The sequence below is a fragment of the Nannospalax galili genome, unplaced genomic scaffold (assembly GCF_000622305.1).
Source record: "Nannospalax galili isolate Female #2095 unplaced genomic scaffold, S.galili_v1.0 scaffold302, whole genome shotgun sequence".
NCBI classification, from domain to species: domain Eukaryota; kingdom Metazoa; phylum Chordata; class Mammalia; order Rodentia; family Spalacidae; genus Nannospalax; species Nannospalax galili.
Window position 1 is genome coordinate 882651 of NW_008350120.1, and position 15109 is coordinate 897759.

A 15109-nucleotide genomic window follows, 5' to 3' on the forward strand; every position below is an offset into this window, starting at 1 on the left:
CCCAGCACTCAGGAGGCAGAGGCAGGTGGATCTCTGTGAGATCAAAGCCAGCCTGGTCTACATATATATAGCTAGTTCCAGGCTAGCTGGGGCTACAGGAAGACCCTATCTCAGAAAAAAAGCCACCTGTAATCCCAGCAGTAGGGAGGCAGAGGCAGGGGCTTGTTGGTCAGTCAGTCTAACCGAATTGGCAAGTTCCTGGTTCAATGACAGACCCTGTCCCAAAAAATACAGTAGAAATAAAGTGAGAAAGACACCTAACATCAACCTCTGGCCTACGTGTGTGTGTGTGTGTGTGTGTGTGTGTGCACGCATATATGCACACATGAGTGCGGGTGCCCTCATGAGTGCAGGCCAGAAGAGGGCATCAAATCCTCTGAAGCCGGAGTTGCAGAAGGTTGTGAGTCACCCAGTGTGGGTGCTGGGACTTGAACTCAGGTTCTCTACAAGAGCAGTATATGCTCTTAACCATGGAACCATCTCTCCAGTCCCCATAACAGTTTCTTACTTTTATCAAATATACAATGTTCAAGACATCATTGCCTTACAAATGTCTTTTGTTTGCTAATTTATGTATCTGTTTTGATACAGGTCTCACGTATCACTAGCTGTCCTCAAACTTCATTTGTAGCTGAGGATGATCTTGAGTTTCTTTTTTCTTTTCTAAAAAATATTTTATTATTTTTATTTTATGTGTATGGGGTGTATTGCCTGCATGTATGTGAGTGCACCAGTGTCATGCAGTGCTGCAGAGGTCAGAAGAGGGCGTCAGATTCTCCTGGAATTGGAGTTAAGGATGGTTTGTAGCCATCATGTGGGTGCTGGGAATCAAACCCGGGTCCTCTGCAAGAGCAGTCAGGGCTCTTAACCACTGAGCCATCTCTCCAGCCCCCAGGTGAATTTCTAATGCTTCTGCTTCTGCCTCTCCAGTGCTGGGTTTACGGGTGTGCAAGACCATGCCTGATTTATACAATGCTAGGGATTGAACTCAAACTTAACACATGCTAAGCAAACACTCTGCCGACTGAATTATAGTCCAGGCCTCTTATTTAAATTTTTATATTTACTTTTGTTTTCTCATTTGTTTTCAGAGTCTCACTCTGTAGCCCAAGCTGGCTTTGAACTTGAGGCAATCTTCCTGCCTCAGCCTCCATGCACTGGAATTACAGGCATGAGCCAACACACTCAGTTCATAAACGTCTTTTTCAGGCGGGTGGAGAGGCAGGCAGGATCAGGTTCCTGCAGACCAGACCAAGCAGATGGAGGTCAGCGGCTGGCTAGGGAGGCACAGTCCTCGCTCAGCACCGTAACCTGGCTGTAGTGGCAAAGCCCCTAAATGTGTGTATCTTGGGCTCAGGGAACTGGGGGTCCGCTGTTGCAAAAATATTTGGGAGAAATGTCAAGAACCTGCAGAAGTTCGCCTCCACAGTCAAGATATGGGTCTTTGAAGAAACAGTCAATGAGAGGAAACTGACAGACATCATCAATAATGACCACGAAAATGTAAAATATCTCCCTGGACACAAGCTGCCAGAAAACATAGTAGCCATCCCAAGTCTCATGGAGGCTGTGTGGGATGCAGACCTGCTGGTGTTCGGCTCTCCCTACCAGTTCATTCGGTCCATCTGTGATGAGAACGCTGGCAGTGTGTCCAGGAAGGCTCTGGGCCTCAGCCTCATCAAGGGCATAGAAGAAGGCCCCGAGGGCCTGAAGCTCATCTCTGACATCATCCAAGAGAAGACAGGGATAGACATCAGCGTGCTGATGGGGGCCAAGATAGCAAATGAGGTGACCGCTGAGCAGTTCTGCGAGACCACTGTTGGCAGCAAAGTGCTACAGAATGGTCTCGTCGAAGAGCTCCTGCAGACCCCCAACTTCCAAGTCGTTGTGGTGAAAGACTCGGACACAGTGGAGCTGTGCGGGGCTCTTAAGAACACCATTGCCATGGGAGCTGGTTTCAGTGACAGCCTCTGCTGCAGAGACAGTACCAAGGTTGCTGTCATCCAACTGGGCCTCATGGAAATGATTGCTTTTGCCAAGGCCTTCTGCAAGGGCCAGGTGTGTACAGCCACCTTCCTGGAGAGCTGCGGGGTGGCTGACCCGGTCAGTACCAGCTATGGGGGGTCGCAACCACAAAGTAGCTAAAGCCTTTGCCAGGACAGGAAAGACTACTGAGGAACCGGAGAAGGAGATGTTGAAAGGGCAGAAGCTGCAAGGACCACATACAGCTGCCCAGGTGTACCGTATTCTCAAGCAGAAGGGGCTGATGGACAAGTTTCCACGGTTCACAGTGGTGTATCAGATCTGCCATGAGGGCAAACAGGTCCCAGATATGATATCTTGTCTTCAGAGCCACCCAGAGCACATGTGAAGAGATCCAGGCGGTGGGACAGCATTGCATCACCCAGCCCAGGATCATGTGGAGACCAGGACTTGGCAGCAACATGTTGCTTGACTTTCTTCCATCCTGGATATGTATAAATTGTTACAGGTCCATTTCTGACTCATTAGAGACAGCTCATTGGCTAATGTACTGGGTAACAACTAAACATGTACATGACTTAAAAAACCAAGACCAAGAAAAACAAAGCAAAAACTAGAGCTGACTAGTTTGAATCAGGAGTCAATCAAGGTTCACACATTGTTTCTTGTGTGTGCAAGTATGTGAGTGTATGTGGGAAAGCCTATGGGTGCATGTGTGGGGGATACGTATGTACATATATGCATGAGTATGTGCAAGGGTGTGGTGTGTATATGTGTGTGAAGGACCAGTGTTCCTTTCGCCTTGCTGGAAGCACAGCTCTAATGCTCTGATGGCTTCCTCTACCAGGAAGGACCTCGTCCCTGTCTGACTGCATCAACAGTAGTCAGAGCTTAGCAGTGGATTCATTCAGTGTTTTATTGGTTGGGTGGTACTAGAGGATTCCCTTCCTAGTCTGGTTTTGTGGATTTGAGAGTAGTCTCCCTCCTCTCTCCAAACACTCCACTGTAGCCTCCCCACACCTGCTCCTACAGGGTACAATCAGCACATTTCCAGGCCTGTTCCCTCTGCCCTAGCATGCCATGCCCACTGACCCATATGACCTTGTGTGGGTAAGTGGCTGTGGACTAAAGAGGGATGGAGTGGGTGTGGTAATAGACTTTATCACCTGTCCTTACAGGTCCAAATGCCAACTTCACCACTCAGTCTCCTGTATGCTGAGTGGGTTACTCACGTCCCCACAATGTGCTGCTCCTGGCTCCCAAACAAACTGGGCCCCAACTGCCTGCACCTTGCCTGGGCTTGGAAAAGGGTATTTGCAGGTGAAATTAAGCTAAGCATCTAGACATGGGGAGCCTGGTCTGGATTATCCAGGTGGGTTCTACATAGCACACAGAATGACCTTGAAAAAGAGACTCCAAGGGGGATCTCCTCTCTCTCTCTCTCTCTCTCAGAGAGAGAGAGAGAGAAAGGCCACATGAAGATGAATCAGAGAGACCTGAAGCCCTGCCTTAAAGGCTGGTGTGATGAGGCCACAAGCTCAAAATTGTTAGCAGCCTAGATTTCTGCCACCTCCTCCACTAGGGCCTGGACACCTGAACTCAGACTTCTGCCTCCAGTCCTGGACACAGCCCATTCCTGTCATCCCAAGCCCCCAAGTGGGAAAGATTAGTTTCCCCATCTAGGAGGGCCCCTATGGGTTGGGGAGGAGAAACTCCTGCGAGGAGTCCCACCCTCCCCCACCACCCATCTCCTCCCTCCATTCTCACATCTGCGGTGCCATTCTAGGTGGTCTTTGATGCAGTGTGGCCCAGTTTCCCCAGCCACAGATGACTATCTATCTGGGGTAGCGGGCCAAAGGTCTTCTAAATGACCGTCTTCTCAAGTGGTTACTTCTATAACAAGCTGCCTTGTTTTGCTCCTGGTGGGTCAGAGGTGGGTGTTAACTAGTGACAGCAACATGAGGCCCAGGGAGAGGAGCAGAGGAGGAAGAGCCAGGATCTGCAGGGAACATACTCATAGAAAGATAAGCAAGTGCTAGTCCCATAGGTTCCCCTGTGTAAACTGAGCAGATCAGCTGGCTCAGACTTCCCAGCATGGCTCACCTGGGAAACCTTGGCCCTGGCTGTGGTCTACACCAGCGTAAGCCATTCAGCATACTCCAGCCCCCATATGGGGCATGCCCTCTGACTGCAGTGTCCCCAGCACATAGGGGTGTGCATCACAAATCTATTGCTTGTCACGAGTAAACAGAGATGAGGACGATGCACAAAGGGCTGGGGCAGGCTTAGGGGATGGCAAGGTCGCTGAGGACATGCATTGGGTTCAGCATTCAGGACCATCACTTCAGACCCTCAGGCCTGTCCTTAGTGCCACTGTCTGCCTCTCCATACATGAAGTTCTGTGCCCAGGAAAGGTGAAATCACCCACTGATGGCCAGCCAGTTTCTCAGACACAGCTGGGGTTCAGCTAGGGCCTGAGACCCCCTGCCTGCTCCATGGGGTATTCTAATGGTGATTGAGAATGAATACAGGAATATTTCCCAAATTCTGACACCTGCTTCTGTGTGTTTATAGTCACCCTGCATGTTCCCTTGTATGACTGCCCACAAAATGAGGAGATAGATGTAAGGGAGCCATTCCAATGTCTCTCCACTGTGAAAGTTCAAGGTGGCAGCTCAAGGCCAGGTAATCTGGTTAATTCCTCAGACAAGGACCTTCTGAGTAGAACAGGGCCCAGAACACAAGCCTCAAGAATGGCAATGGCTTTGGACACAGACTAGCCCAAGAAGAGAGCCGCACCCAGCTGTTCCCTTGTTGTCCTGCTATACTGGAGAGAGAATAGGTCTTGGGAGGTGAGGATGAAGGCAGGACCTGGGGTTCCCAGGGGCCCCTCACTCTGTCCCTCTGACTTGGTTCTGCACAAACCTCCTGCAACACCACAGGATAATCTGTTCCTCTGGATTCATACATGGGACCCCCGACCTGACCGGGGAGTAGTCCAGGAAGCCTGACCCAAGGGAGTCTCCCTTCTTTTCCTGTAGCCACCCCTTGCCAGTGAAGACTCCAGTGAAAACTCAGACCTTCAGCTGTTCCCAGTGTGTGTATATGTGTGTTTAAAAAGAGTTCTTTGGACCTGGAGAGGTGACTCAGCGGTTAAGAGCACTGGCTGCTCTTGCAGAAGACCCAGGTTCGAGTTCCAGCACCCTCAGATGGCTAACAATCATCCACAGCTCCATTTACAGGGGATCCGATGGCCTCTTCTGACCTCTGTGGACATTGCAGGACATGGGCGCACTTACACACATGCAGGCAATATACTCATATACATAAAATAAAAATAATAAAAAGTTTTTTAAGAAAGAATTTCAAGGTCATCCTCCGCCACCAAGCCTGACCTTCTGTGTTTGATCTGAGAGGTGAAAAGAAGGAACTGATAGCCACAAGCTGTTTTCTGATCTCTACATCTGTGCACACACACACACACACACACACACACACACACACACACAATGTAAAACATTTTTCAAAGTGCTTGTTTTATAGGGTTAGGACCTGAGATGTTCACAGGTGAAATCATGGTTGCGTCTGGGGCCTGGGCCGAGGTCTAGGAAAGCCTTTTCACTATTGCTTGCTTTTGTGTACTATGGACTCCAGTGAATACAATGCACTCCAGGGAAGCCGGGAGAGGAGCGCCCCGTGCCGCTATCTGGGGCTGCGGGCTGCGCGGGCTCTGGCGCCACCTGGCGACCACTGGGGGACGAGCCCCCGGCCTCGCCAGCATCAGGGGTGCAGCGGAGGATCTGGGGTGCGACCCCAGGGCTGCAGCCTCCGCCCACCCGGTGCAGCCCCCGGTGCAGCCCCCGTTGCGACCCCCCGTGCGACCCCGGCTACCAGGTCAGCACCCCAGCCCAGCCTCGGTCTCCCGACCCCCAGGGATGCGTGACAGGTCCAGACGAGGTACTGAGGGAGCCGCTCTCACCCACCCCCTACTTCCGGCTCTGAGCTTCCTCCTGTATACCTGTACATCCGGTCTTCACACACTCCCCACTTTCTGCCCACTCCTCATTTCATATTTAGGGCTACTTTAACTTTAAACACTGCTGTCAGTAGGTTGGGTAACTACTTTTTTTTTCTTTTTGAGTGTGTCTCAGGTATCTCGGGATGGCCTCAAACTTGCTATGTAACCGAGGATGACCTTGAATTTCCGATCCTCCTGTCTGCACTTCTGGAGTGCTGGGATTGCAGGCCTGTACCACTACATGTGATTTGAGCTGTGCAGGGACCACCCCCCCACCGCCCACCCCCAGCTTGGTGCCTGCTAGGCAAGCGCTCTGCCAACTGGGCAGCGTCCCCAGCCTTGGGTAACTCTTCACAGAACCATGGACTGACTGTATTTTAGGATTATTTTTTCCTTTTTTACCACTTTTTCATTACTCTGAATTTAATCACTGTCATCAATTTTCTTTTGTGTAATCCCTCGTATATATCTTGTCATTTTATTGCTAAATTTCCAAGCTGTGTAAATCCTTTGGATAAACTCAAGCATAGGAGACATTCTGGATAGTCTTCCCTTTTTTCCTCCCAGTGTTGGGAATGGAGCCGCCCCAGATGCCTGCATGCTAGCAGAGTGCTTTGCCACTGAGCAACACCCCAGCCCCCAATTTTCATGACTATCAGGTGGAGGCAGGTTGATGTCTGTGTCTGGCATCCAGCTGGACCCCAGAGATGCCCTTGGCCTCTCTGTGTGGAGGGGAAGTGCTGCTTCCTGGGTGAGTTTCTTTCTTTCTTTCTTTCTTTTCTTTCTTTCTTTCTTTCTTTCTTTCTTTCTTTCTTTTCTTTCTTTCTCTTTCCTTCCTTCCTTCCTTCCTCTTTCTCTCTTTCTTTCTTGACTTTTAAAATGTGTATGAGTGTTTGCCTGCATGTATATATGTGCACCACATGTGTGCCTGCTGCCTGTAGTCCAGAAGGCATCAGATTCCCTGGAGCTGGAGCTACAGATGGTTGTGAGCTGTCAGATGGGTGCTGGGAACCAAATCCAGGTCATCTGGAAGAGCAGCAAGTGCTCTTAACCACTGAGTAAATGTTCCAGCCCCAACTTGCTTAAAATTTTCTTTTTATTTATTTTTTTTTTGAGACATAATCTCACTATGGTGCCCTAACTAGCTGAAACTCAAAGAATTTCTTGCCCCTGCCTCCCAAGTGCTGGGATTAAAGGCATGCATCACCACACCTGGCCTAAAAAATTACTATTATTATTATTATTATTATTATTATTATTATTTTATTGTGTGTATCAGGGAGGCATACATATACTACATAGTGCCTGTGGAGGTCAGAGGACAACTTGCAGGAGTTGGTTCTCTCCTTCCATCTCGTGAGTCCTGGCATCTAACTCAGGTTGTCGGGTCTATGCAGCAAGTGTTTATACCCATTGAGCCATTTTCCTGGCCCAAGATTTGCTTTTGAGTGGGTCTGAATTTTCATTGTACAGAGAATTTGGGGTACCCTTTCAATATGTATTTCATGGCCTTCAACTCTGAACATTTATTAGAAGAGATAAAAGCAGAAAATAAATTCATGATTTACAAACTGGAATTTTGGTAATAGGGAATATGATTTTAAAAGCAGGAAATATAATTTAAAAGTAGTCTGTAAAAATACTCAACAACTTCCCAGAACTAATTATCTTAAGGTCCTGGAGAGTGCTCAGCACAGAGTAAGGAAGACTCATGCATGACATGGCTTGCATGACGCATCTTGGCTTGTTGGAAGCAACCTTTGAACGTAGCAGGTGGACTCTCCATGTAGTTTGAGCAGTGAGTGTTGCATCTGAGAGAGAAAATGATGTACTTCTGCTGAGTCAGGATCCATCCAGTATGGCTTCCTGGATGAGCTTGAGAAGGGTGGGTTCGTGGAGAGGAGGCCTGGACACTGCACCTCAGAGAACCATGGAGCAGGTAATGACCGCAAGGTGTGTACCCATAACACCCTGAGTCAGGGTGACCTTTCTGGACCAGGATTCAGATAAGGTTTCACCCAAGGAAGGTGGGATCTATAGCTGGGCTGGGCTGGATCCATCTGTAACAGAGTTCCATTCCTTATCTAGGACTCAACAGAAAACAATGGTCTCCCTATGTGTAACTTGAGCCCAGGCACACCACAGGGGACAGGGGACTCAGGTACCAGGGACAACTGATAAGCAGGTTCCTCATGCCTACTTCCTGCTTTCTCAAGAGCTGAAGGGCAGTGGGCCCTGCTTAGATAAGGAGCCTTGCCGGGATTCTCTGAGACCCTCCTCGCTATCCCCATTAAGAGTCTAAACCTTGGCATTAAAAAGGACCCCTAGCCACTGCCACCATGCAGACCCAGTGAGGGGATGGGATTGATCCATGGTCCCCTTCTACTGGACAGGCGACTTTCAGGAGCAAAAGTTCCCCTGGGACCTTTCCACCTGAAGGTCACCTGCATGCACCAGCTCAGTCCAAGGGCCATTACAGTGTATCCAGCTATGGACGGAGATGACAGGGGTTGGGGGGGGTTGCTGTTTGCAAAGCATGACTTGACAACTGCATTTAACTGGACAGGTGGCTTACAGAAGCAAACCCCTGAGACCTTTCCACCTGAAGGTCACCTGCATGTACCAGCTCAGTCCTAGGGCCATTACAGGATATCCAGCTGTAAAAAGAAGTGATGGGAGTTGGGGGGGTGTTGCTGTTTGCAAAGCATGACTTGACAACTGTATTTAGCTGTGTTTTAAGCTTGTATGGAAGGGGCCAATGCTAAGGATGATCAGTCTGATTATCCAAGGTGGATCCTCAGGCCTGGCCCCTCCCAGCAGCTACGTGAAGCTCCCAGAAAGACTCAAAGCTAAATAAACTCAGAATCAGTTTAAAAACTGCTTGGAGCCAGGAGTGGTGATGCGTGCCTTTAATCTGAGTACTTGGGAGGCAGAGGCAGGTGGGTCTTTGTGAGATGATGCTAGCCTGGTCTACACAGCAGATTCCATGCCAGCTGAGGTCACAGGGAAACCCTGTCTAAATAAATAAATAGGCAGGTAGGCAAAAGACATTTTTCATTTGATCCCAGAACTCAGGAGACAGAGGCAAAGACAGGCAGATCTCTGTGAGATCAAGGTCAAATAGTCTACAAGTAAGTGGGGCCTAGCAATAGGTGCTCTTTGGAGATAGGTCAGCTCCTGAAGATAGGGTCTGTGCCTGCTTCATGCTGTTCTCTCTGTGGCCAGGGGCTTTGTATTGTGCTTCCCTCCCTCTCTCCCTCTGTCTGTCCCTCCCTTCCCCACTCCACTCTCTCTGACAGAGTCTCACTATGTGGCCCTGCTTGACCTGGAATTCTCTATGTAGACCGGGCTGGCCTCAAACTCACAGAGCTCTACTTGTCTCTGCCTCCCAAGTGCTGGGATTACAGACATGCACCACCATGTCGGGTTCTGTGTGTGTGTGTGTGTGTGTGTGTGTGTGTGTGTGTGTGTGTATCTGGGGGGGGCACATGTATGGGTGTGAGTGTGTGTGTAGTCTAGAGGTCAATGTTCACTCCTCCTTAGTTACTATCCACTTATTTTTTGAGACAGGGTCTCTCACTGAGCCTGGAACTTGCTAATTCACCCAGGCTGGCTGGCTAGCAAGGACCAGGTATCCTCAGCCTCCTGCGCTGGGATTACAGTGCATGTTGTCATGCCAGGCTTTTTTTATTCTTTACATGGGTGTGGGAGACCTGCAACACACCAACAGCATAGATGTGGCATCTGTTCTGCTGGAGCCCAAGGCTGCCACATGGGGTCTATGGACTGGGGCCCTCTGTCCTCCCTTGGCTCTGGAATTCTGTCTCTGACCACTTTCTTCTCCAGGGAAGGAGGAGCCATTCTTGTGCTCCTCTAGTCCTGGCCAATTTCATGTCATCTGCATCTGCAGCCTTTTAGGTTATTTAACTTGTAAATTTCCCTCAATAATTCCAACTACATGAATTCCAGAGTCCTGATTGCAGCATTTAAATCTTTTAGTATTCCACGCACCACCTCTGAGAAGTGTGGGTGCTGCCCTCCCCAGGGCAGCCAGAAGGCACGGAGTGTGCAGATGGGCGCTGGGTTAGTTACTTTTTTCATCGCTCTGTCAAAATATCTGTCAAAAGCAACTTAAGGGAGGAAGGGTTTCTCTTGGCTTATGGTTTGAGAGTGCAGTCCATCATGGGGAAGGCATGGCGGCAGGAGAGAGGCAGCTGGTCACCTTGCATCCACCATCAGGCAGCAGAGAGATACGTGCTGAGGCTCAGCTTGCTTTCTCCTTTTTCCTCCTATTCATTCTGGGACCCCAGCCACGGGATATCACCACTCACATTTGGGTGGGGTTTTCCTCCTCAGTCAAAACACCTTCAAAGACAGACCCAGAGGAGTGTCTCCTAGGTGACTCTAAGTCCAGTCACATTGACAGTGAAGATGAGGCATCACAAATGCCTTCCCATCCTGTCTTCAGGCTGTAACTGAGGCACATGGGGGAGCTCCTGTGTGGAGACAGAAGAGGAAGGGGGCCTTCTACCCAAAATACTGTGGTCCATGTCCACAAGGGTACAGCTCTCCCCACTGGGTTCAACCCCGAGTTGCTGCCTTTCATCTGTCAGTGGAAGAAACTGCACATGGCCCATACTTCCCAGCTCCAAGCCCTATGGGACCATGAGTCCTCTCACCTCCCACCAGCCTCCCCTCCACCCCAGTCTCATTTCCCAGACTTCCTGCTCCTGCCTAGTCTCAGGCTGGAGTTCAGTGTGGAAAGACAAATAAGGTGGGTGTTTCCGAGGCTCCCCCTCTCCTCCATGCCCTGAAGCCACCTCCCCAGGGACACTGTCCCTTCAAAGTGGCCCCTCACCACCATTCCCATCCGTGGTTGCACTTTTCACTGTTATAAGAACACTGACTCTCCTCCTGTAGTCTCAGAGCAGTCACCAGGTCCCACTGTGCCTATTCTTGGGGAACTGAACCTGGCTGGCCACTGCTTTGCTCCCCTCCGAGTCTCTGACAAACCACCTCACACTGACTGACAGTGATCATGGCTTTCTTGTGCTCCCAGGCTCAGGCAGTCAGAGGGCAAAGCGGAGTTCAAATCATCCCTGGGGTCTGGCAGGGAAGACTGGAAGGTGAGTGTGTGTGTGTGTGTGTGTGTGTGTGTGTGTGCACGCGCGCGTGTGTGCGTTTCAGACTGGGAGCACGTGGAACTGTCCTCTCACATATGGTCTGGCAGCTGGGACTGACAGTCATCCAGAACTCCGCATATGGCTTCTTCCTAAGCTCCCTGTGCACCAGCTGGCTTGGGCTTCCTCACAGCATGGTGGTTGGGTTCCCAGAGACAGCGCCCCAAGGATAGCACTGTGCAAGTCCATGGTGTATTACATGCTGCATCCTGGGCAGTCACTTGGTGTCCCCTGGTTCCAGGCAGCCAGGATTGCTAAGGTAGCCACTCAGACATGACACAGCCACACCAGGGTCTCCAGCCTCCTCCAGTCACACCTCCAACTTGGCAGTTCTATAGCTGCTGGGGACACTGAAATGGTGAGTTTCTGGCATTTTCTGCTTTTAGACAGGTGAGTTTGCCTGAAGAAAAGATTTCCTTAGATCTATGAAGCCAGGTCTCTGTCAGCAGAGGAAAAGCTGCAGGTGCTAGGCCAGCACAGTGTCCAAAGGGAGAAGCTCTGCAGACCAGAGAAAACAGTGGACTTCTGGCTTGTGAGTGGCTGGTGATATTGGGGATGCCCTCCCTGCATCCCTCAGCAGAGGACAGATTAAATGTATCATGTCTGGCTGTCCTCTTTCCTTCTTCCTTCCTTCCTTCCTTCCTTTCTTCTTCCTTCCTCTTTGCTTTTAAATAAAGAGGCTTATTTGGACTTGTGGTTCCATTCCAAGGTCAAAGAGCTGCAGGTGGCAAAAGGCCTCTTGCTGGCAGAGCCCTGTGGGACATCCTGTGTATAACAAGGCAGGAAGCATGTGTGAGCTCTGCTCTCTCATTCTCTTACACACCTTTTTTTTCCCTTTCTCTTAAAACATTTATTTATTTATCTATATTTTATGTGCACGAGTGTATTACCTGCATGTATGTATGTGCACCCATGCTGTGTAATGCCCAAGGAGGTCAGAAGGCATTGGATCTCCTGGAACTGGAGTTTCAGATAGTTGTTAGCCAGCATGTGGGTACTGGGATTTGAACCTGGCTCTTCTGCAAGAACAACCAGTGCTTTTAACCACTGAGCCGTCTCTCCAAATCCTTTTTTCTTTTCTTTCTTTCTCTCCTTCTTTGAGAGAAATGGTTTTTCTGTTAGAACTTTAATACTGCTTTTTAAATGCAGTTTCAAAAATTGTTTCACAATACTTTAATAAAACAAGCCACAAATGATAAACTTTGGATTTGGGATGTATATACATGATTTCTTCTTTTCTTGTCTTTATAAATTCAACTTGAGATAAGTAAAACCTGAGAGAAAAGCAATAAAAATCAGCATAACTTATTCTGACATTGAGACGCTAACTGTAACAAAAAACTTTCAGCTCACACAAAAAGCAGTAGCTGATTCAGGGAAGTGATGAAATTTGAATAGAAGTAATGAATCAGCTTTGGATTTTTTCTCTCTCTCAGTACTGGGAACCGATGATTGTTTCATAATCCAATCAGTGAGTCATGTGAGAATGGATGCATCACAAAACGACAAAACTTTGTTAATTAAACATGAAACGCTGACATTGCTGAAGATAAAATAACATTCAGAATCCAACTTCAAGGGGCACCCACATTAATAATTGTCATTAATTCAGAAGGCTTTCAAGATTAGTCACTTAAAAAACCCCTTGAGGGGCTGGAGAAATGGCTCAGCAGTTAAGAACACTGGCTGTTCTTGTAGAAGACCCAGGTTTGAATCCCAGCACCCACATGGCAGCTAACGACTGTCTGTAACTCCAGTTCCAGGGGAACTTATAGTTCCAGGTGCACTTACATACATGCAGGCAATACACTCACACATAAAATAAAAATAATAAAATATCTTTTTTAAAACTCCTTGAAATCTTAGGGCTTTCTTCTCCCCTTAGAGACAAGAGTTATGCAATTTGTGAGTCTTTTAGTCAGACCCACTGAAAGGGTATTCCAATTGCCTCACCCTGTGTCCCTGTTCAGCATGGAAGAAGCCAGTGCGATCAGCATCCCTATTCCTTATTGGCAATTTGGGTAACCCCTTCAGAGGATGGCACGATAAGAATAGGAGATAGGAACTGGCTAGGCAGTTAGGGTAAAAAGACCCCAAAGAAAAGTAGCCAGTTTCTTGGCTAAAAGTCAAAATGTCCTTGGGCCTGTTAGCAACATACTCTGTTCCAAGGCCAAAAATGTCAAAAGTATTTGGGAGCTTGTATCTAATCCTTAGAAGATTTTAGGGTTACCTCTTCAGAGGGGGGAATGTTGGAGGGGAGGGAGTGGGCATGGATTTGATCAAAACACCTGATATGCATGTATGAAATTCTCAATAAAGTTTTTGTAAAAATTAAAAAAAAACTCCTTGAAACTTACAACTCATAAAGAAAAATTGATAATATTTCCCCAAACTTAAAAATATTTAAAATATAACTATTAACAGCAATTGGTTAGAAGGCTGTATTAGTCCAAGTCGATCAGGAGACAGAAACCACAGACCAATTTGAACCAAGATAATTTACCATAAAGAATTGACTTCAGGGCTGGGGATGTAGCACAATTGGTAGAGTGCCTAGAATGTACAAAGCCTGTGATTCAAAACCCTGCATCCCATAAACTGACTGTGGTAGAACACACCTGTCACCCCAGCACTAGGGGAGGGAGGCAGAAGGGTCAGAAGTTCAGGGTCATCCTTACTACACAGTGAGTTCCAGGCTGCCAACAACTTCTTCAGGGGATGAGGGCGATGTGGGATGGTGGGCTTGAAAAAAATGAAGAAGACCCTTCCAGGTACAGGAAAGGCAGACACGGGGCAGCCCTGGCCTTCAATCTGATAGCGCACCTAGGAAAGATGTTCCTCTAGCATTGAGGTGATCTTATGGAGAGGGATGGCAGAGGAGTCATCAGAGTGCCAGGTACACAGAAATTTCTGGAAATCTGCTCTCAGGGACACCACAGAAACAATCCACAGAGCTGTGCCATGCCTCATAACTTGTTTCAGAGTTACAGGAAAAGTGCTAGAGGAAGCTGTTCATGAAACAGTACCTTACTGGATCTAAACCACTGTCAAGCTGCCCAAGAGCCAGAGAAAGCTATTGGCTGCTGGGACTTGGTGGAGCTGATGCTGCAAAGCCACACCTGCAGGAAGGATGCTGCACGATGGTGCAGAACTGGCAGCTTGTAGGAGCGGATGCAGAAGAATCCTCATGTACCAAGAGTACACACAAGAGCCAGGAGGAGGGGCTGGAGAGATGGCTCAGCAGCTTACAGCACTGGGTGCTCTAGCACCCAGGCTCAGGGCCCAGCACCTACCTGGTGACTACTAACCATCTGAAACTCTACCTCCAGTGGATCCAATGCCCTTTTCTGGTCTCCATGGGCATTGCATGCATGTGGTGCACCTATGTACATACAGACAAAATACTCATATACATAAAAGAAAAATAAATAGCCAGGTCTTTAATCTTAGTACTCAGGAGGCAGAGGCAGGTGGTTCTCTATGAGATCAAGGCCAGCCTGGTCTACATAGTGAGTTCCAGGCTAGCTGGGGCTACAGGGAGTCCCTGTCTCAAAAATTAATTAATTAATTAATTAATTAAGATTTGTTAAAAAGAACTAGGGGGTTGGAGAGCTGGCTCAGCAATTAAGACCACTTGTTGCCCTTGCAGAGGACCTGGATTCACTTTCCAGCACCCACATGGCTGTTAACAACCACCTGCAACTCTGGATCCAGGGGATCCAATGCCCTCTTCTGACCTCCATAGGCATCACACACGGTGCACTTACATACAGGCAGGTAAAACATTCATACACATAAGATAAAAACATACTGATCAAAAAAATCTTTTAAACTAGGAAGAGAAACTGTTTCTTCTCCAGTGCCTTTCAAGTGCTTCCTTACTAACAAGTTTTAACACATAGCAAAAGGTAAAATAGTAATAATTAAT

General features: G+C 48.3%; 1 pseudogene; it reads left to right on the top strand.

Moving 5' to 3' along the window:
• Positions 1 to 325: 325 nt before the first annotated feature.
• On the top strand, positions 326 to 2371 carry LOC103745369 (annotated as a pseudogene).
• Positions 2372 to 15109: the final 12738 nt, after the last annotated feature.